Raw genomic sequence first — 12529 nt, 5'->3', positions numbered from 1 at the left:
ATTGTTAACTTTGTTCGTTGTTTAAGTACCTATTCAATTGGATGAATACATACATAGAATAGAAAAGAATAATATAAATGTAATACACAGACTATCATTAATACAAATTAATACATAAAATTCATAATTCATTAAATTAATAAAGCTAAAACTCTATTGTATTGCGATAAATATTGTATGCGCGCTCGATAGATGGCGTTGTACGTGTCTGAATCGCGCTATGGTTTCGTTACAAAGCGCAGTCTAAGTAGTACTTCAGAATAATTCGATAATTTTCATTTGATAGCGCCACCTGTCTATGAAAAACCATTTCGAAACTAAAAAATATTGTAGTGATAATTGATATTCGGAGAACTTTACGTGTTATTTAGTTTAGTTTAGCTATAGTTTGTAAGTTAGTAGATATATATATGCATATATATATAAGTTTAAGCTTGTTTACATTAGAAGTAACGAAGTCTCAGAGAAGAAACAAAAGAGATAGAGATAGAGAATGGGTTCTAAGCAAAGCAGTAGCTGAAGTCCTAGAAATTATGACACCTAAAAAAAAGAAAGAAATACACTTACAAAAAATAAATGAGATCCCACCAAAAACATTAAATGTAAAAAAATGCCAAGTCTCTCGATGCAGTCTTTCCATCGTAAAAAGTTTTGAGATCTCATAGAAGCCAAGTCCTATTCAAAATATTTTGTAGTTATAAATCAACATTTAGTAATTGTATCAATAGTTTTCTTTATATTATAATTATAGTGACTTGGCAATGAGCACAAATTAAAAGCTGCTTGATGCCTGGAATTATGTGCAAATGTTACTGACGAGACCAGTGATCAGATTATTTGTTATGTGTGAATCATGATGGTCACTACCGACTACATGCTCCAATACAATAATTAAGAATACCTTACGGGCCATCGCTTTATGAAAGTAAATGAATCGAGAGTACACTAAGACTGACTGCCGTTGCCGAAATTCGGTTGGGACGACACGGATAAACCAAAAGAAAATTAATTTTGTGATATTAATGTTTACGCATGCGGTGTGTGTAACTTTCAACTCCTACAAATATGCCGTTTTATTTGTTTCTTCTTGTGCTCATTGCCAAGTCACTATAATTATAATATAAAGAAAACTATTGATACAATTACTAAATGTTGATTTATAACTACAAAATATTTTGAATAGGACTTGGCTTCTATGAGATCTCAAAACTTTTTACGATGGAAAGACTGCATCGAGAGACTTGGCATTTTTTTACACTTAATGTTTTTGGTGGGATAAAATAATTCCTGATGACTTTACAAGAAAAGTCTAATACCGAACTGAAATAAACTTAAATTTCTTACAAAAAACCATTGTTACTGTTTTTTACGCTATGGACAGGTTGTTTTTTTTTCACACAAACCTGTTTTACACATATTTTAAGATGGCAAATTTTGTCCAGGATAGGCAATCAGAAAAACTCCCCACGCATATATGAAAAATACAGACTTTCTTAAACTCATAGCGAAAGCAATTTTTCAATTGACTTTGATCTGAAAATTCATTTTCGTGTCAAGCATTTCCACATTTTTATTTTATCGTTCAAGTCTTACACCTAATGTTATCGAGTGACTGGTGAAACGATTTCATTTAGTTCGTAATGACACCGGTGGAAAGGCATTCCGTTGTCTATTTAGTACACATTCCAACACAAAGAGTGAATGTTTACACAGTTTGATTGCGACCCGACTAATTTGTTAGTTCCTTTGACCATTTTAATTAAACTGAATTATGCTGTTTTAAATAAGGTTTAATTATAATGTTTAAAAACAGTTACAAAACGAGATGTAATCGACTTTTTACTGTCTAACTACTAAAGGCCAACTTACCGCCGCTTACCCGCGTATGACTGATCCATGCTTCTTCTAGGTGTAAGTGTATTTTGCATATGATTTAGTATGTCTGACACAAGGATTAAATTCCATACTGCGTTATTTAATCATGCAAACAGTTATCTGCACCATTTCCCAATGAATTAATCATTATATTAAATGTCTAAATAGCTGTAATAATTACGTATCAAACATTCATGTGAATCTAAAACATTTGATCAAGTGTGGGCGTTCTATTTAACAGTACGCGCCCACGTAACATGCTCTGGCTAGCTCATGTTATTCATACACATGAAATTCAAAAATAAAACATAATACACAACAATTTGTTCCCAGAAAGAAGAATTAAAAGCAGAGAGCGTGTCCAATTCAGTTTCGTATTTAGGTTAATCCAATAATAAAAAATTGCATCGACAATTTTTATCTCGAAAAATACAAGGAGGATTAAAATTTCCAGAAATTTCAGGTGGAGCCGTGATTTGAATATGTGTTGCAGTCAAGAGTCGTTGGAGCTGTATATTTTAACGTGTGTTTCAATAGGAGTCTAGATATTCATCGATTTACTGTCTTAGAGCACAATGACGCCATTCGCCTTTCTCATTCTCTTCTTTTTTTCATTTCTTAACAAATCCGCTAATTTGAAAATCAGGTCCTAATGTCATTATGGATTCGAAGAGATTTCAATCCAACCATCAGATAATTTAATAAAATGTGTGGTCATTGCATACAATCAATAATTGAAAAAATAAAAAAATCTTGAACCGTAATCCCAAAAATAAGAAATTAGGCATTGGTCATCAGCACAGCTTGCAAATGACCAAGGCAGGTGATTAATGCTGGTATCTTCTCTACATTACATAATAAGGAATGTTTGCCTATCAGTCGTATAATGTAATAAAGAAGACAAGTAGATCTAGCTTTGAACGTTGCAATTCGCCTGCATTGCGTTTAAACCTGCAATCTCCTGCATACAAACATGTTTATAAAACCGCAAGGTCACCACGACGCGCCACTCGAGGTACTGAGGGTTCCGTTCAGATAGACTAACGGAAAATTGGTGACCCATTTGTAACCGTACCATCTTTGCTTAAACTCGATTTTTATTTTCAGCTGTTGTTATAGCAGTACCCAAAATAAATCATCGATGATCAACTGTCTGGCCATAACGGTTCATGTCATAGAAATCTAAATAACAAGGTAATAGAAGTGCCAACGCCGCGTGACCTTGTCGCCACACTGGTGTCTTGGACGACACCAGCGCGCGAACTTACGCTCAGTCGCTCGCGGAACGTCGTCACATCAAGAACCACTAAAAATGGTGTTTTGCGGCGTTTCTCAGGCTGGAAATTCATCTGCATCGTGTAATAACATAAATAAATAGATAACATTTTATCGGTAAGTAAATTATTGCAGTAATATTGATGTTATTGCAAAATTAAATTTCAAAACATAACCTTCATTATAAACCATATTTATATCGCACCATCCTGCAACAATTGCATTCTTTACTAATCATTGCCTCTGCAGTAAGAGACTTACAGAAATGCACCGTTGTAAAAAGAGAAATGTATAACGAAAAATAATATTTATCAATGCGATCGTATTTGTAGTGGTACGGCCGCACAAAACTGTCGGAAATAGTGATGTGGTTAAGTGCGGACAAATTATCCAAAATGAACATTGTATACGAAAAGTAACAATTTTAATAGTCGTTTGTTTTTGTGAACATATTATTGAATATATTTTTATTTCAGAAGGCCGCAGGATGCAAATAAATACAAAAGACAAGTAGATGACTACCACGGGTAAACGAAATTGGTACCCTATAACTTAGGCCGAATATACACTATGAAATTAGTTGCATGCTTGATAACTTGCCGCCCGCCGCCGCTCGCGCCCCTCTCCATTTTTACGGCTCGGACCGCGCTCGCAACTGAATGTTTCAAAAAGTACGCCATGCGCTATAGCATAGCATTGAATAAAGATTGCAATTTAAATTTATCCAAATCTCATAAATACCTATTTTTTTATTATGAACGTTTACTAGTCATTCGATACATGAACTGGGCTGCTTTTGTAAGACGACTAAAAAGTCACCGTATAAACCAAACCTACCTAGGTACCAAGTATTTCCTAATAATATTTTTTTTTGTCAACCGACAATTAGCGATTTTTTTTATTTTGTAAGTAGGTACATATTATAATGTAATCCATAGAAGAATACAACAAAAAACATTGTCACTCATAATTTCGTCTTTCATTATATTTCGGATCCGTAGTCAATCCCTAGTGTAGTTTACGTAATCACTACAACTAATGCAAAAAAAATGCAATGACTGTGTGAGTTAGTGAATCCATACAACGACAAAGTCAATCTTATTGCATTAGACGTACGGCCTAGTGTTGTTTGCTTGGTCTTCTCGATGTTAATGTTTGCGTGATTGCGTAGTTATTTGCTGTGAATGTGTTGAAGCCCCGCCCACCGGCGACATGCGTTTCGATAGATCGCCGCGGTGTATGCCATTTCTATTACCTTGTTATTTAGATTTCTATGGTTCATGTGATACGGATGGACAGACAGTGAAACTCCATTTCTTCTTTTTAGTTACGAAAACTCGAAAATGCGAATAAAATTCAATTTAATATAAAACATCTTCAATGTAACATCGAAACTTCAATTTTAAGTAACCAACTCAATACTTGTTTGTAATTTTCCCCTCATCTTCGAAAGGTCATGTGGACTGGTCAACACGGCCGAGTCGACACTCAATATCAGCGCGTTTGTTTAACTTGGTCCCACATGCGGCCAACTGAAATGAAATGAAAGTTTATAGCGTAGCTGAAGACTCAAGTATAGACAGGTATGGGTGGTGGGGACCTCTATATATTAGCCAGTGTATGTCTTATTATCTTTATTATATCAAGTCTTACTTTCTGGTAATTGTGGTGTTCTTACCCCAAGTGTTAAATGGAAACCTACTTATTTGTCTGTTACCAGGCCGTATGTCATGAACTGCGTTAGTAGTGAGTTGAAATTTTCAAATATGATGGTGGTGGTGATATATCCGTTACTTCTATGATAACATAATCCTGTTAAGCAACAGGTACAGTCATCAATTTTATCTTATGAACATTAATAATCTTTTGGAAATTTTGTTTTCTTTAGCCTATTCTTTCATCATCATCATCATCATCTCAGCCCATAGCAGTCCACTGCTGGACGTAGGCCTCTCCATAATTTCTCCAGCGCGACCGGTTCCGTTGCCACCTGCATCCAACGGAACCCAGCGGTTTTCACCAGGTCGTCGGCCAGGCCTATTCTTTAGATGTATTTATTCGGAACCCCAATGTGTTGAACAAAGTGGGATAGTTAATTATCCCCGTTTTTCTGTACGATTAAAAGTTAACTTTACGCCAACGTAAATATGAAAAAAACATGATTATTATCCACATCCTTGCTAAAAAATCTTTTGAACGTACAAGTTTACAAAACTTCAAGTACTACGTTGAACTAATATAATTCGTTCAGAAATTTAACTTGTTTAAACATTTCCATGAAAGTGTTAACCGGAGTAATACTCATTGGCGGCAGATTGCCAGAATTGTTCGTGCGCACCAATTTATTTCAATTTGTTGTATCCTATCTGAATTTTTGGGAAGGATAATGAAATTGTTTTATGAACTCTCATTGAATCGAAACCGTTTTATGTTTTTGAAGTGTTCAAAAATATCTCAGATTTAAATTTGGAAAACTGACAGATGTATTTACAGTGAGAAAATTTAGATGAAGATTTTTGTAATGTCTATTTCTACCTTATGATTGAGGAAGATAGCATGATGAATAATATTCGACAGATTCCTTTAACAGAGTACTGGTAATAGTCATTTAGTCTTTTTGAGCATAAAAATGGTTTACCTACATCAAAAAACCATCGAGCAGTTTAATTATATTCATAAACAAGGCCACTTCAATAAACCGAGAATTTTGCCTACACCAATAATGCCAAAATTATACATATACTTACCAACTATATACATCCAAATTTACTAAGACTATAAACCTCCTTATAACACGCAAACAAAACGAAAAACATCGTAACATCTTGGTAACATATATCCCTTATACAGAGTATAGGTATTTACCTGAACAGTACCGCAAACCATACGCATGATATAAAGAACACAATAACCGTTTTATATCATACATTTCCATACAGCAACGTTCACGATACAACCTCAGCAACGATCTGATCTCAACAAATTGATACTGCCGCCGTAAAAATAAGGAATCACAAGAAAATTGCTTCTGGCTATTGAATAAATTTACATAGGAAAACGTAATGTTCTGTTATGAAGAACTGAGCCGAACGATTCATTCATTATTCATCATTCAATTTCCATTGAGCGTTGGCGTCGAGTTTTTAAAGTTGGTCCTGATGAAAACTAGAAATGGATGCTTCGTATGCGATAGCGTCGATAGAATTTTTAGTTCGCTTCGAACTGAGTTCGGGGTGGGTCGGGCTGTCTTGTTTTCTGACTTTAAACGTGGAGTTAGTTACATCAGTATGGAGATTTAACACAGTGTTTTTGTTTAAGAAGTTAATTTTTAGTACAATATTTACGGAGCTTTTCATTCAATTTGGTAATTTTCTTTTATGTTTCAGAATTTTGGCCTACTTTTATACAAAGAAAATTTTGTACTTATTTTTGAGATTTAGGTTGTTTTAATATGAAAATAGGCTTTTAAATAAGGCCCCTTGTAAACGAGGCCATAAATGCCCGACACGTCGTCGACGTATGAAACTTTATATAATGACTAGCTATAGCGCGCGGCTTCGTCCGCGATTCTATAAAACATCCTATAGCCTTCCTCAATAAATGAACTATCTAACACAGAAAACAAACATACTCTTCAACTTTATAATATTAGTATAGATTTGATAATATTCGATGACATTAACAGAAGTCTGAAATTTACGTAACTGAATGCCTTACATTGGACAGTAGCGGTATTAAATGGCACTTCGCCCACGTTCCGATTTATCCTACACCAGTATTGAACTATTACGATCGTAAATCACCCACACATAAACGCAGCACCTGAGTAAATACTCATTCTCTGGTTATAATCAAACTCAATATTATTGGCAACACACAAGCATACATTATGTGTCCTTTCACGCCTAACACTTCATCTTAAAGGAACACTGGAGCTGTGGAAACGAGACGGCGCTCTACGCCGAGTAGTGCTGTCTCTCTCCCTCTACGGTACAATCTTAACGAAGTGCTGATAATCTTTACAATTAATCCTTTAATTAACTTACCGGCTGATTGCTCGTTGATCTGAAAGCAAAAGAAAAAACTAATTATTTTACGGTTTTATTAACAGTTACTTAAGACGAATTATATTATAACTATAATCTTCATTAGTCATTACACATACATATTTAGTAAAAGAAAATACATCTACCGTCATTTGAAGTATCCTGAATTTAGATAAATAAAGACTTATCTTCAAAAATAACAAGAGCAGTGCGTTATGTTAATAATTTCAAAACATAAATTTAACGTCATTATAGAAGAACAAAACTGAAACATACGAAACATATTAAATGTACAAATTTAAAAATTATTTATTCAATTGAAAAAATGTGTTTCAATGGACGAAATGTATGATCCCTTGTTATGCAAAGATAAACTATTATTATGCATATAGAAGTAGCCAACGTCGGCTTTATTCCTTTTTGTTGACGCAAGGATCTAATTCAGAAGCGAGATAAAACTCTCCAGAATTTCCCTCGGATGAACTAAATTGAATTAAAATTCAAGAGCTCTCTATTGCCTGCATATTTTCTGAATAACCTTATTTGTTTGAAAAATAAACGAGGAACGAGGTAAAAATTAGTTTTGAGGTACAATTTTGAAATTAATACGAAGGTTGCATAATATCGAGATAGAGTTCTAGGTTTAAAATTCATATTTTTTCTATTACTAAAGGAAGAGGTGGTAAGCGTAATTGTTTGACCGTTGGACTGCCAAGTGAAATTCATGTGCGTATTACAAAGTTTTTAACTCTTGAAACAATCGGTACGGGAAAGCATCGTGAGAAAACCGCTTCATAATGTCTTAAACATTTTTTTTTGTTTAGCCATAACATTGGACCTAAGTTGAACATAATTTATTTGAAGCAAAACAATTTAAGTTAAAGTAACAAATACCACACTGATACAGCCAAGTGACTCTTACTTAAATCTGATTTAATTATGGTTTTACCAAGCCTTTACTATTCAACTACTGAACAAATTCCTCGAAAAATAATTTTAAAATTATACTGCCACCGTAACTCGTAACACACACAATAACATAACTTTTTTTTTTTTCTTTTGAACGTTTATATGTTTTGTTATTTTAATTTTTAAACATATTTTTTACTTTCTTTGTTTGAAAGCATTTTTTTTTTGTAATTTTGTCATTGTTTTTATTGAATAGTGTAATTGGTGTTGTACCGTCTATTCAAATAAATAAATAAATAATAATAATAAAATAACACTATTTAATATTTCTATTTAATCTCTTTTTTTATATATATAGGTACATCCTAATATATTTCAATGAGTTCATTATTGTATTTTCTTCTTATGACCTCTTTTTCTTTAATTACTTTTTGACCAAAAGCAGCAAGGTCGTAACGAAAAGTCTTTCCTAGTAAGAAAAAATGCGTTGAGCAAGAAAATGAGTGAGTTTTCTGCTTGTACCTATAATGTGGTCCTTTCAAGTCACACAATTTAAAACTAAGTGTTCTATAATTGATAATATTGTGGTTGGCACGCCGTAATTGATTTTTTTTTTTTTTTTTTTTTTTTTTTATCATGGGACAACTCACACACGGTTATCTGATCCCAAGCTAAGCAGAGCTTGTGTTATGGTAACCAGACAACTGATAAACTTACTTATATATTTCTAAATACATACATATTATAGATAAATAACACCCAGACACCAGAACAAATGATCATGCTCATCACACAACATTTGTCCTGGGCGGGAATCGAACCCACGACCTCCGGTATAGCAGTCAGGGTCACTAACCACTAGACCAACAGGCCCGTCAATTACTGGCCGTTTATGTTAATTGACCTTTCAGCAATTAATTAAACTACTTATAGTGTGATTGTTAAATTATAAATCCATTGCGCTATTTTAAATTATAAGTCTCTATACGTAAAAATAAATAATACTTGCAAAGTTATTACAAGCAAAAAAGTTTTGATAAAAGTATCAATTTAAAGTAAGAATTTTCCTACTATTCACCAGAATAAAATTAATTAGACAAAGTTAAGAAATTTGATACTGACTTTTTTTCTATATATTCTCAAGAAAATTCCTAAAATACACGACAATTCTAGCAGACGCGTCCAACAAGCAAAATAATTATTTCTTTGAAAACTTTTCCTCGAACATTAATGCCTCACAAGTAGTATCTACATTTTAATAGCCCGACTTATTAATAATTAAAAGTTTGTTTTTCTTGACATAACTTTTACATTAATTATTTCTTCCTAATATTTTGGAACGATGGATTAATTTGGAAGTATGGATGTATCTTATTCCCCGGCGAAGACTTATAATTAGGAAAATTGGATATTCTCTTATTACATATATAAAAAAATTAAAAATATGTGTACCTAAAGATTGATGGAAAATTGAGGAAGATGTGTAAAGATTTCTACTTTCACGTTTAATTTACATTTGAATATTTTCCACGTCTTTTCACGAGTTAGAAGACGGTTGCAGAACTCAGTTATTAGTCGAAGCCTGACGTAGACCGTAACCATCCTCCAATACTTAACTATAGAACGCATTTTTCTCTTTAAACCAGTCCAGCATTTTCTATGATTAATTCAACCGAACGTTTTCTTCTGCTCTATAATAAAAAAGCACCCAATGATAACATTGAATGTTTTTCTTTTCTTTGCAAAAAATACTGTCAAAGTTGAGGCGGAAGAAATCATAGTTAATTGTACTCTAGTATGACAGATTGTCAGATTAACGTAAAAAAATGATAAGGGTTCCATATTTTAGTGCTGGTTCCCAAAAATGGAGTGCAGCAGCTGTCTATCATCCCTTGTAAGTCCTTAAGGTAAATGGATGAGGTATGGGTTCTGTAGATATTGGACAGGGGGATACATAGCGTTTCATAATAAGTAATTGATGGCTGCTCCGCGATCAGATGGGCTATAGAGGGGTTTCACTTTAATTACATGCGATATTATTGAAGAGGCAATAACAACGTATAATTTATACTTCAAGGTCTGAAGACTAGGCTAATCCTCGCCACGGACCAAAAAAAAAATCGTGAAGTAGCTCTCTTCAGATTCGACAAAAATAATACGTAGCTAGAATATCACAGGAAGATTCAGGGCGAAAAATATACCATACAGGATAGAAGAAAACTTTTTGAAACACATTCTGTGGGCGGAATTCATAGAAAAATATGGCCCGGAATTGAAGCTACATACAGCCTAGTACCCGTACTATCGTTATCTCATTTTGTAGGACATGTTATCGCAAAAGTTTCAGCGTTGAGTTTCAGCGGTCCAGAGCAACGGCTGATGACATTAAAAAAGTTTTCGGTCGGTTTAGATTGGCATGGGACCAAAATGATTGGCATATAAAAAGGCTGTATACGCAAGAATTAATTGCCAAATAAATTTAACTTTTATTTTCGTGTCCAGACTGTCGATTTTGATTTGAAATGTATTTTTGATGCTTTTGGTTGAGATATTACATTTTTGGAGTTACGCAGCTGAAATTTGAATTTCTTTTCTGGTCCTTTTTTCCGCGCTGACCCTTTACGCTCCATTGCGCGCGCAATTACGCGTATCCAACTGTTACTGTTTTGATTAATTAATTCAACAAGACTTTCCTGGATATTTCGGCAGGTCCATATCCTACGTCGTCTCGTCCAAAAAAGTCAAAATAAGTATTTGGTCTAAAAGATGCACTGGAAAACGTCTGGAATTTTCAGTCTTTTGGCTTCCATCCTAGTGCATCAGAAACATTACTCTAGTCTCTTTTGCTGGCCATAGCAATTGGTACAATATATTATTATTATCTTATTCCAGTTTCTTTGCTATCTTGTTACTTATGTTTATTGCTATGACCGGTACACTTGTATTGGTAAATTTGATTAACTTCGACTCTGTTTTATTCAATTCATTCATTTAATGTAAAATCTTAATTCCTGACGCATGCATGTAATCCTTGGCCTACAATTAAAGCACAAGGAAAATTAAGAATTTGTTCACCAAGTCTCTGTGTGTAATTAACATTGAGTTACGGGTGAAGAGACAATTATGTTAATTCAATGCGATCCGTCTTTTGTCATCATAATCAGAGTGGAGCCCGCGACTTCACTCGCGTGGAAACATCTATTTTTAGACGTTCTGTACCGGTTTCATTAATGCCTCCACATTAACTGGTCTCATACAAGTCAGTGAAAAGTAATTCAAAATGTTGTTAATCCTGTACAATTTGTACTGTTAATGACATAGCATACAGACAAATATTTAAGCTTTATAGATTTGTGAAAATTTCTGAAAGAAAAGAAGTGAATTTTAAAATTGTTATTCGTTTTTCCGACCCGACACTAAATAAAATAAAACGAATAGCAACCCAGTCAGAATTGTGGGTAGAATAGAAAATTCATTTCAATATCAGCTTGTACGAAGCTTTGCTCACGAAAAACAAATAAATCGCCTGAAATACTTTCTCGGCCAAACTGGACACTCGGCCGAACGTGCGTATACTAAATAACATCATAAATTTTTGTATCATAACCCGTCGGTAACGATTGATGAAAATATTGGAACAGGCAAATGTAACATGCCTAAAGCTCCATATAAAACATAATGTCTTTTGTCCTTATTATCAAAATCCTTCTACATTTGAAGGTAAAATATTACACAATACTTAAAGTTAAAATCCTATATTTCTTTGGAAAAGGAACAAAGTACCAGCACGTGTATTACAAACTGTTAACCCTAACTCATTTTCCATAATGGCAACATTCTTGCTTCAAATATCGTTAGTACTAGTTGCTACAACAGCTACTGACCGATCAACGACGTCTATGATGTCAGTGAATACATGTTAAAAAATCGTGTGATGTGATTGACCAATAAGTTTAGCGATCCTTTCCGTTTGACTCCGGAAATGCCCCTTTAAAAGCTCACAGTTCAACACTGTTTATCAGCAAGAAATTTCGTCGAAGGAAATCATTACTTGAATGTTTGTAAATAACGGTAAAATTCAACGGGTAACGAGGACAAATGCTGTATGCTTTAAACTGCTCCATGTAGGTTTAATGTGGGGAAACACGGGGCTTAGTACAGTCTTATCGGGATTGTCGGACTCGCTTTATGAACGCCGGACGAAAGTATGTCTGATACGAGTCATATAAACTGGACGCATTTAGAGCAAGCACGAGGTAGAAACTGGTTTTTGGCAGTTTTATCTGGTTTTATTTTTCGCTTTTATGTATTTAATGCTGAGGAGAACGTTTTTAAACTTTCTCGTCATTCTATATTAAGTTTGTTGTCACTTGAAAAGTATGAGTAAGCTCGTGGCTAAGCTATAACCGCATAAGTGAATCGAT

At 34.0% G+C, this 12529-nt stretch overlaps 1 protein-coding gene across 1 annotated transcript in view; it reads right to left on the bottom strand.

The window, feature by feature from the left end:
* LOC113492231 (allatostatin-A receptor) overlaps window positions 1-12529 on the bottom strand; it is a 125092-nt gene that overhangs the window by 64967 nt on the left and 47596 nt on the right. Inside the window, exon 3 of the mRNA XM_026869607.1 lies at window positions 7197-7215. The gene's annotated coding sequence lies outside the window, so the exon portion shown is untranslated. The remainder of the gene's footprint in view (window positions 1-7196; window positions 7216-12529) is intronic.

The sequence above is a fragment of the Trichoplusia ni genome, chromosome 3 (assembly GCF_003590095.1).
Source record: "Trichoplusia ni isolate ovarian cell line Hi5 chromosome 3, tn1, whole genome shotgun sequence".
NCBI classification, from domain to species: domain Eukaryota; kingdom Metazoa; phylum Arthropoda; class Insecta; order Lepidoptera; family Noctuidae; genus Trichoplusia; species Trichoplusia ni.
The sequence above is the reverse complement of the archived record's forward strand: the minus strand, read 5'-3'. Positions and strand labels throughout refer to the sequence as shown.